The sequence below is a fragment of the Amblyomma americanum genome, chromosome 2, assembly GCF_052857255.1.
Source record: "Amblyomma americanum isolate KBUSLIRL-KWMA chromosome 2, ASM5285725v1, whole genome shotgun sequence".
Lineage (NCBI taxonomy): Eukaryota > Metazoa > Arthropoda > Arachnida > Ixodida > Ixodidae > Amblyomma > Amblyomma americanum.
This window is the reverse complement of record NC_135498.1, coordinates 174,334,309-174,345,944: the sequence shown is the minus strand read 5'-3', so window position 1 is coordinate 174,345,944 and position 11,636 is coordinate 174,334,309. Positions and strand designations below refer to the sequence as shown.

The 11,636-nt window shown below is 43.7% G+C and overlaps 1 protein-coding gene across 1 annotated transcript in view; it reads right to left on the bottom strand.

Annotated features, from left to right (window-relative positions):
* Positions 1–704: 704 nt before the first annotated feature.
* Positions 705–11,636, bottom strand: part of LOC144120240 (uncharacterized) — a 52,579-nt gene continuing 41,647 nt past the window's right edge. The window contains exon 13 of the mRNA XM_077652641.1: positions 705–900. The gene's annotated coding sequence lies outside the window, so the exon portion shown is untranslated. The remainder of the gene's footprint in view (positions 901–11,636) is intronic.

Genomic DNA, 11,636 nt, shown 5'->3' with positions numbered 1-11,636 from the left:
CAGACCACAAAAGCAAACACAGATGACAACACTGTGTTGGCCACATCACTTCTGATTCTTAATGGCAGCAAGTCGTTAATTTTGTGTATACTCATGCATGCAGCGTGAAATGTCAAGCTCCACGCAGATTGGAAGGTCAGAATGTTGAGACATGGCGAAAAAGATGGAATAAACGAGCTAAAACTAAAAATTGGGCTAAGTTATCTCCAAAAAGAGAGATGAGGGGAGCCTTGAGAACACAGCAGTGGTGCTTGGTTCTGAAACAGTGTGCGGAATGTAGTCGGAATTGTAAAGCAATAAATTAGGATCTCTCGGACTGCTTTGCCTTGTATTATCCCCTTTTCAAGCACACATTTCCTTTCACTACGTCAGCCCACATTCGCGTTTAGACTGACAAATGCAAACATGGTTGTTGAACACAGAGATTCATTCGTAAATAAGTGTATGGTTGTGCGCATACATAGACACACCTACGAAGATGGGCTGCATCGAAAATGAAGCAGCCAAAGATTAGGAAAAGCAATACTTTTTCACAGAACTATATGAAAGAGTGGCATATTTAAAACTGCAGCTAAGCAAGACAAGATGTAAAACACGCATTTACATGTCAGGCATTGAAGGAAATAAACAAAAAACATACAAAGCTGTGGCGTTACCAGCTCGCTTGTGCAACAACACTCCAAAAACTGTTGATCAGTCAGTGGCACAAAAAAAAATGTGGGTGGCAGTTCTCTGCAGCAGTCAGGTCGCACTGCTACAGTGCTGGACGCTTATGCGCGGACACGGTTTCAGCTGAAGTGCTCAGCAGCCAGCCTTGGGTGCACTGCAGGCAGCGGCGCTGAATGCTGCGAAGGTTGGCTGGAACAAAACAGCTGCCGCTTGGCTCATGGAACGCATGACCTGCATAACGTGAAGAATGAGCTCAGCTTGAGGAACAGTGCATGATGTGGCATGTGGCAAAAGAAGCAGCAGTTAAAGAGACACCGAGGAGAATAAGTTGGCCAATATTAATAGATTCCCCATCATCAGCCTAAGTCCACTGTGGAAGAAAGGCCTCTCCCAAGTCTCTAATTAACCTTCTCACGTGCCAGCTGCGGCCACCAGCAAACATATTAAATGACTACAGACACCTAATTTTATTGAATTTTTTCTTCTTTAAAGTGATGCATTAGACATTAGAATACATGGATCCCCACATGGTAATTGCCTAAGACCACTAAATAATTTGTAACTGAATTTCTTCTCATGCTGTTTCGGTTTCATCAAGCAAACTTTAGGTTACCATGAGGCACAGAACAATACATTATAAATGCTGATACGTAGTTTTAACTAACTGCAGCACTTAAACCAGCCTGCTTCAAGAGCTAGAATCATAACAAACGATATATCAGCAGTTCGATTGCAGTTTTTTTTGTGTCCCATGTAACCTAAAGTTCAACTACACGTCATGGCCATACTTCAGTTGATGAAATCGAAACAGCATCAAGAAGAAATTCTATTATAAATTATTTAGCAGTCGTAGGCAAATATAACGGGGTGCTCCATGTATACCAATGCCTAATGCATCATTTGAAAGAATAAAATGCACAAGAAAAAATATGGTGTCTATAGTCTTTCAATCTCATCCACCCATCTGAGTTTTTGCTGGCCCCCGCTGCGCTTGCCTTCTTTGGTATCCAATCCGTTACCCATAACGGCCATCAGTTGTTTAGCCTTGCCCGAGCCAATTTCTTCTTGATTTTAACAAGAGTGTCACTAACCTGCGTTTATTTGTTGACCCACTCTGCCTTCTTCTTGTCTCTTAACTTATGGACCTATCATTTTTCACCTTTCCATAGCTGGCTACACGGTCCTTAGTTTAAATGTACGCTGAGGATGAACTCCCTCCAATTATTGTTGTCAATAAAATCGAGTCTCCGGATTTTTCTGTTTACGTTGACATTGCTCCGGCCGCAAAAGATGCATTTATGGTGGAGAAAATTCAATTTAAATATCGTTCCGCCAGTCCACTCAAGCTCTTGATGTCCTTATGCAGAAGGATGGGCTCCCACCATTTTCAAGTCCGTGGCAGTGTACAGTAGCCTCTGGGTTTTTGCATCAAAGAATTGGTGTTGGTGCATGCATTCACATGCGAAATTCGACTGATGGTGTCACTTGTGTTTAACTCTCAAATTATTAAAGCTCCATTTTCCATGAAAGTGGTCTCATTGTGATTTGAATGTGTTACCCTATTAGGTTTCACTTCAATTAGTTCTATTATTTCTCAGAAAATAGAAGGTTTAAAAGGGGGACGCAGCTATCAAATCGTGCAAATCTTGAAAAAAAATTTAATTTTAGAATATATCAGATTTCATATCTATAAGGTTTTTTTAATCACACGCCAAAAAAATTTTCCCTGAAACCAACCCAGAAGTGACTTTAAAAAATGGTTTTGAGACCGTTAGTAGCAAAAAGCTGGCTGAAACATCCATGAAAATGCCAGTTTTCTCGGAAGTGTTTTTTGACCCGACTGTTCTGTTTGCGGGAAGCGTAGCACAACAATTGCTTGATGAATTTTCACACTGTCAGTTGCATCTTATTTCTTGATAAATTCTTTCTGCAGTGACGTTCGTATATTTTTGTACTCAGTTTTTTTACTTTGCAACTACTTTGACATGACAATAATGGGTGCACAATGTAAGCACTGATTAATGCTCTGTGTACGAAACAATCACGTTGACAAAAATATTTGGAGAATGTCACAGCATGAGCCATTCCTTTAGTTAAAATTTAAGAGCAACTCTAGGCTTCTAAAACGTTTTGTTTTCATGCCAAGCTTTCTAGAACTTTGGTAAAGCAATGAAGCAAATAAAGATATTAAATGTCAGAACTACTGAAGGTATATAAGTGAAAATTTGTATTTAATCATTTAGAGTACTTTCCAATAAGCATGCCTAATTTCTTCACACTGCGGCAAAAATTAAAAAATTTCATCTCTGAAACCCGTCATCTCTCTGAATTTCACCTCTGAAAGCCCAACCCTTTTTGTTAGCCTCTTATGTTTCTGCCTTACAGGCAAGTACCAGTAAGATACAGCTGTTGTATACTTTACTCTTGAGGGATACTGATAAGCTGCCGTTAACCAATAACCTAAGGTTACAAAGAGGCTACTTTCACTGAAAACGAAGCTTTCATAAGCTAAACGAAGCGAAAAAATGAGATGCAGGTGTTGACATCAACAGCCATTTTCATAAGCAATCTACAGAAACAGGCCAGTTGTTTGGCTGTGGACATATGAGGTGGCGGAGGGAAATGAGTTTTGCCAGTCTCTGATGTCATGTCCTTGCCTCCCCAATGAGCTCCCGCTGTGTAAATATTATGTGTGCGGCAAAGTTCTGCAGATTTATTTCCTAATTTCTCTTCCATTCCAGAGAATTAGATAGTGCGTGTGCTATACTGGCAGACTCTGCGTCTGACAGACTTGGAATTAATAAGGTTCTCCTGTGTACAGTCCCCTGCAGTTTTAAAGTATGCCATTTATGTGTTCTTCAAAAAAAAAAAAAGAACCTTCAATTGTCAGTTGCAACCATGTTGCTACATGCTTTGTAATCTGTGCAATGCTCTCTTTAAACCTTCCCGATCCACACCCCTATACAGGAAAATTTGTCTCGAACTGTGAAATTTGCTACTGATGGTCAGAGCCAATATCTTCCATGGCCACACAGCTACGACCAACGAAAGGAAAATTTCTCACCAATAAAACGTCTTACAATGCATACTGTACTTATTCGAATCTAGACCAATAGATTTAAGAACATGAGATACAAAACTCTTAGGTCAGCTTAGATTTGAGGACATAAAAATAATTCATAGAGCATGATGACAACTTATCAAAACAAGAAAAATAGCATGCAAGTAGTGCCTTCACAACACTCCACCACAAGACAGGACTGTAGCTGTCACTATATCTGCAGCCATAGCTGTGGGAAGCACAGGAAGCTGCCATCATTTTGACTGCGTTTACCATATTTACTCGTGCAATAAATGCACTTCTTTTCTCCCCCCCAAAAAAACTGCCAATTTGGAGCCAATTTGAAATATTCAGAGAAAAATATAAGCGATAAAAAAGGGGACGGATTATAGGCTGCCTGAATAGATACTTCATTTGGTACGACTCACCTTCAAAATCCAAAAAGAAAAACCTGGAGGGGACACTTAAGCTTCAGCTTAAAGGAATGACACGACAGCATTATTGAGTTAATGCCCATATACAGTAGAACTTCGATTATACGACTTTTATGGGACCGTGCGAGACCATCGCATAATCAGGGTGTTGCATAATAGAGATTCTCACACAAGTGATACATTTGCGCAATAGAGCGTCCACTACTCTGGCTCTGATTGAAACTTTGGTTGAAAGGAAATAAAGGATGATTTGGGCGATGCATCAGAAATAACTGCTCTGACCCTTCGAAGACGTTTTGTGGTGTGCAGTATGACCATGCCAGTGCCATATGTCTTTCTGTTCAGACTTCCTCTAGAATCGCCGTCACCCCGCAGCAACAGGCAGCAGCGTCTATGCTTGGAATTCACATCAAAAAGCAAACAAAAACACAATGCTTGTGTGCGGCGCGAATGAGCTGGCAGCGCGGTTTCTGTAGTGATGTGCGTCCCACCGGGTGGCAGCACGTCGCTGGCTCACGGTTTGCTCGGTCTGGCTAGGCCTAACGTCTTCGGCACTGAAGCCACAGTGCGCTTTCAAACTAGCTGTTGGTGATCACAGAAACGTCTAATCTTGTTAACGCCTCAACAATAATTTCATGCTGGTATGACCGTACAGTTTCTTTCCGTAATGCCTTTTTCAACAAGCCGCTGTGGTGGCTCAGTGGTTATGGTGCTCAGCTGCTGACCCCGCAAGTTCGATCCTGGCCGCGGCGGTTGCATTTCGATAGAGGCAAAATCCTAGAGGCTCGTGTACTGTGCGATGTCAGTGAACATTAAAGAGTCCCAGGTGGTCGAAATTATCCGGAGCCCTCCACTGCGGCGTCCCTCATAGCCCGAGTCACTTTGGGATGTTAAACCCCATTAATCAAACCAAACCTTCATCAATGAAGCGTGCGGAAAAACAGGCCAGGCGAGCTGCCTTGTACTTGCGGCAGCGGGTCATACGCGCAGAGTCGAGTCCGAGCCGTCTGCAGAATCGTCATTATAGGCCGTCATGCGCTTGACTGCATCGTTGAGCGCACATCTCCGTCTTGATTCTTATCTGGAACAAGCTTGCAAAAGCAGAAGAAATTGCGCTGCGGCTGAATGTAGAGTTTGCGTGCAGCAATGGCTGGCTTGACCGTTTTCGGAGAAGGCATGGACTGGCCTTTCATTGTGTTGTTGGCGAGGCCGCTGCAGTGGACGAAACGGCCTGCAGCGATTGGAGGTAGAACAACCTGAATGACCTCATGGAAGAAGATGACCCTCAAGATATTACAATGTGGACAAAACTGCACTATTCTACCAGCTGCTTCCAAACAAAATGCTCGCATCTGCTGGTGATAACTGCGTGGTGGGAAAGCACAGCAAGCTTCGGGTAATGGTCCTTGTGGGCACGAATGTGACTAGGACTGACAAGCTAAGGTTGCTGGTGATTGAGAAATCTAAAGCACCTCGCTGCTTTAAAAACATAAAAATGCTCCAAGTCACGTACATGGCTGATTCGAAGGCATGGATGACGCAAGCGCTCTTCGAGCGGTGGCTTCAGGAGATGGATCACCGCTTCCAGAGACAGAAAAGTTCTGTTTGTTGTTAACTGTCCTGGACACACGCGACCTGATACTAACAAACAGCCCCGAGAATGTATCATCCATCAGTTACCTTCCTGAAATCAGCGATCACAAAGTCATGCACGCTTTATTCTCATTTACCTCGACTCAAAAACAGACATCCGATAAAACGACACACCTCTACGGTAAGGGTAACTATAATGCAATAACTGAAGAACTTAACACCTTTTTTCCTGAATACGTATCCGCATTTCACACTCGCTCAATTCGTGAAAACTGGCTGATATTCAAGAACAAATTAAATCATCTCACTAATATGTTCGTACCAAGGATTACCTTTCATACTAATCGCAATAAACCATGGTTTACCCAGCACTTAAAACGACTCGAAAACAAAAAGAAACGATTGTTTCGTACCGCCAAACGAAACGACACGCCTGCCGCATGGGAAAAATACTTCGAGGCCGAAAAATCATACCTACTTTCTGTTCGTAACGCCAAGTACTCATTTTATCACAATGACTTACCAAACTTACTTATAAGAAACCCCAAGCAATTCTGGCAAGTTTTAAACCCAACACATCCTCCCGATATTAAACTGACGAATGATTCACATGAAGCAGTGACTGACCATGATTGCGCAGAAATATTTAACCATGCATTCACATCTGTGTTCACTACCGAACCCAACGCACTTTCACAATTACCACCCTTTAACTTAGAAACCCCCATGCCGGCAGTCACGTTCGTCGAAGAAGGCATTTCATCCATAATTCGTAATATGAAACTTTCATCATCAGCTGGCATGGACCTGATTAATTCAAAACTATTGAAAAACGTGGAATCAATTTGTGCATCATATTTATGTCTCATTTTCTCACAGTCACTCTCCTCAGGAATTTTGCCTCTTGATTGGAAAATGGGGAAGGTCGTTCCAGTCTACAAATCAGGTAACAGAGACTCGCCCTTGAATTACCGCCCCATTTCATTGACTAGTGTGCCTTGTAAAATCATGGAACATGTCATCTACTCACAAATCGTAAACTTCTTGGACCGAAACCATTTCTTTCACCCCTCACAACATGGGTTTCGTAAGGGCCTCTCTTGCGAAACCCAACTAGCGCTTTTCCTTCACGACTTACAAGCTAATCTAGACCGTAATATGCAGACAGACACCCTCTTTCTTGATTTCGCCAAAGCTTTTGACAAGGTTCCCCACCGCCGGCTATTACTAAAACTCTCAAAGCTGAACCTGCCCCCTAATACTCTCAAATGGATTGAAGAATTCCTAACTAACCGTTCTCAGTCAGTCTATCTTAAAGGCCATCTGTCTACATCTCTCCCGGTTACTTCAGGGGTCCCACAAGGTTCTGTCCTCGGTCCCCTCCTATTCTTAATATATATTAACGACTTGCCCCTGCATGTTTCCTGTAGTATTCGAATTTTTGCAGATGATTGTGTTATTTACCGCACCATTAATAACTGTCACGATCAATACACTCTTCAGACAGAGCTTAACAACGTACTAAATTGGTGTGATAACTGGCTAATGTCCCTCAATCCTACTAAATGTAAACTCATGTCCTTCACTCGTCGTCACAATCCATATCTCTTTCATTATTCAATTTCTAACACACAGATTGAGCAAGTACAATCATATAAATATCTAGGAGTCACCCTCTCTTCTAATCTATCATGGCAGGTTCATATTGGTAACATCATTTCAGCATCAAACAAAACACTCGGTTTTCTAAAACGTCACCTTCGTCTTGCCCCACCAAATGTTAAATTGCTCGCGTATAAATCACTTATAAGACCCAAATTAGAATATGCATCCCCCATCTGGAGCCCACAACAAGCATATCTAATCACCGCATTGGAAGCTGTGCAGAATCGTGCTGCCCGATTCATTCATTCCTCATACTCATATGACGTCAGTGTCTCATCCTTGAAAGCTACATCCGGACTGCCACCCCTCTCTTTTCGTCGTCGAAATTGCTAGCCTCACCCTTTATCACAAATTCTTTTATTCTTCTCTCAATCAAGCACCGTATATCGCCGCCGCATCACGCATATCTCACCGCACCAGTCATCCCCTTCAAGTTGCCCGCCCACTATCACGCACTACCACGTTTTCAGCTTCGTTGTTTCTTCGAGCAGCCACGGACTGGAACGGCCTACCCCATGACATCGTCACCATCGCTTCAACATCTGCTTTTCAAGAAAGCGTAACAGATCACCTTCAATGTTAAATTACCATCGCTGTTTGTTTTCCTCACTACAAATGTAATCCCACCCCTTATGTAACACCCCCTGAAATGGGGGCCTTTAAGGAATAAAACTGAACTGAACTGAACATGGTCACATCACTGGACTTTCTGCCATCCGTCTGGAATTTCTACCAGCAAATACAACAGCGAAGCTGCAGCCCATGGACCAGGGAGTGATAAGCAGCTTGAAGAGGCAGTACTGGCACTCTCTGTTGCAGAAGATGCTAATTTGCATGGAGATTAGTAAAGGCCACACAGTGAACCTGCTAAGTGCTGTCCACTTACTGACAGTGCCTGGAAGCAGGTTAATGAAGCGACCATTGCCAATGCCTTCAGCCATGCGGGGTTTGTTGCGCCTAGTGACTGCTCAGCGCAGAATGATACTATGAGTGAGAACTTCACTGTGAACTTGGAGGAGAGAAGCATTGTTTCTACGCTGAGCAGTAAAGGTGTCTCTGTTGATATGAGTACGTATGTCAGCATTGATGAAGGTGTGCAAACGTGCAGGGCTGACACACTGGGAGCCTTAATTGAAGAGGTTCTCAACCCATCATCGGAAACTGCTGCTGACGATGACAGCATGGACGTTGCGCCTGAATCTCCACTGGTGACCTGTGATGCAGCTGACACTTGCCTGGACACTTTAAGGGGGAAAGAGGGTCTTAGAGAAAAATTTTTTAATATTAGACTTAGCATAATGAAAACTTCGGCTATTATGTATGTTAGTGTGCTGATTTCAAATATGGTGTCCATTTTTGTGTAATTATGTCGTTTGTTATTAATTCAAGAATTTAAGTAAAATTATTCTGACAACTTTATGAAAAAATTGGCTACTCAGATTCAAATAATTTTTATTCCAGTGGATTCTACTGTTATTAATGCTTGCAATAAGGGTACTTTCGGTGTACTAGCCCTTCCGTAACCAAAGTTACAATGCTTTGAAGTTCACAAAAAAGTGGCAAGGAAAAAAGTGATTTTTATTAATGCCGTTTAGTATTTTCACAGTTTATTAAGAGTGCTGTTAATGGTTTTATTGCAAGGTCCAATTATTCAGCTTTCAAATAAAACAAGAATGGTGAAAATCGCGCGAACCAAAGCCGGGAAAAGCTTGTCAGCAGTGTGTAGGGTGGTGCAGAAAATGAAACTGAGAAAAATGCAAAAAACAAAATCATACATTCTGAAGCTGTGTAAGCACATTACAGTGCTTAATTTTCCAAAACAAACAGCTTAGAAGGCGCATAGTGAATAGTCTGAATCACATTTTTGCCGTTGCCGCCGCTTAGCAAGCTGCAAAAAAGATTTCGAGGGTGCACACTGTATTGTGAAGCAGTCTGTCGATCGCCGCCAAATCTACAACCACATCGGTAGCTCCGCAGGCAATGGAGGGTTGGCGTCTACATGCTCGTTTGCTAGCGTCCACATCTTGCGCTAGGTTGCGGAAATTGCTGCCAAACTGGCGATTTTACCATCGGCGTGCTTCGCAATCCTCACGATCAGCGCTGGGCAGAAATGTGTCTAATCTGACCCGCTGCTGCCAATCTCGCCCGAGCCCGCAATTTGCTCCGTGTCGAAGGCGGATGCCGATGCTGGTAAACAAGCGCTTATCACGACCGCCGAATTGCACTGCTGTGCCTCGTTATTCCCTTATCCCTCTTCCGATTACTTTTAAGTAAAACCATCCTCCGGCTCTCCGTCATCCTCTGCAGCCGCGATATGCACCGTGCTCGGAATGAACGCCAGAACGGCTGCCAAGGTCGCGTCATCCGCCGGTTCACGCTCAGGCGATCAGGCACTCCGCTGCTACTGGCTGACATCACTGCCGACGAACTTGCGTCTTCCGCTTACTTTCTGCGGCCTTTTTTACGTTTTTCCCCCAAACTTATGCACGCTGCGAACTTCCGATACGGTTTCAAGCCACGGCGGTCTTTTTCAAAATGGCATCGCAGGACAAGCGCGGAGCCTTCAAAAAAATGGCGCCGGCCAATGAAGCGTTTGAATTTCGCCACGTGGTGTCCAACAGCCAATAGCATTGCCGCATTTTATATTTTGTTTTCTGTCTTTTTCTCGGCGACCAATCGCAGTAGACCTTTCGTTCTGGCGGGAAAGAAAGCTTAGGCGTTGCTCTTTCAAGCGAGTCCAAAGTCACCTAGCTGCGCCGGCCATTTTTGACGTGACGCGCGACGCAAAACGGGCATTTCCTAACCTATTTTCGCGAGCTCCCTTGTCAAAATTGCATCTTTGCGAGTCGATTTCTCGTAAACTGCGCGGTATTCAGCCATGAAACTTGAAATTAAGATGGAAAATGATGAGACTTATCAAACTATGACCAAATTGAAAAGTCGATTTTTTCGCGATTTTTTGGTCCCTAAGACCCGCGTCCCCCCTTAATGCACATCTTCGAACAACGTGAGGGCACTGAAGGATATCTCAGAAGGTTAAGTGAGATGTCTGCATTTGTAGCAGCCAGACCATTTTCACGACAGACACACAAAAAAATAACAGACTGGGCAACAGTCAACACTGCCTGATGCCTTACTAGGCCAGTCAATGTGTAGCAGACCACTAGTAGTGCAACAAATACTTATGTTGCATATTTTTTTCTTAAAAGACCGTTTCATTGCTTTGTTCACATATACGAAGTATTTGGACACACGCTGCATACTCGAATATCATTTTTAGAAGCACTCCTGATTAGACGAATTTCTTATAAGATGAACAGTCTTCATGGTCCCTTGGAGTCTACTGTACTGCATTTTTCAAACATACAAGGCCATCACATGAAAAAAAAAAAAAAGAGCAGTTTGAAGCTTTGTCACACTCACTGAAGCTGTGTCGACTGCAAAAATGGCCAATGGAAATTCGAGGGGCCAACCTAATGCTAAGCAGACATATTTGTGGGGTGTGGGACCTATTTGTGGGATCTCCAAATTCTGGTCTTAATTGAGAATGCATCGTTGTGTAGCTGTTGCTTTTAAGTGGTGACTCCATGGAACTTGCTAGGTGTACACACCGAGCACCCAGTGCCACCCCGTGTCAGGCGTCGGAAAGGGGCACCGGTCTCCATGTGTCTTGAGCACGTGCCATCGGGCTTGATTAGCGAATTTCACGCAGAGAAGAGCGGCTGTGGCAGCTGCAGCCAGCTAAGCCTCGCCCGGCAGAAGTCAAAGGAGTCGCACATACCCCAATGACCGCCGACGTGCCAGAAACATTATTCGATTGAGAAGAATACTTCCGAGATTTCGAATACCAAACATTCGGATCGCATCGAATATCAAATACTTTATATTCAACTAAACATTTTAACTTCTCAGGCATATACGCCTGAGTGTACGCCGGAACGGTCTGCACATGCATATGGCAGGAGACACGAGCAGGTGCAAGCGTCGTGCCCAGATCTGCACCTGCCAGATGGTTGCACTCGTGCTTTGGCAGGACAAGTCTTAGCAGACTGCATCTGCCGCAGACACTTTTCTCATCAAAGTCACTAACCAAGCGCGACAACATAAGCACGAAGGGGAGCTAGCAACAAGACACACTGAGATGGGTGCCCCTTTCCAATGCCTGACGCGAGGCGGCCCTGGATGCTGTGACTGCGGCGCATATACCTAGCAGG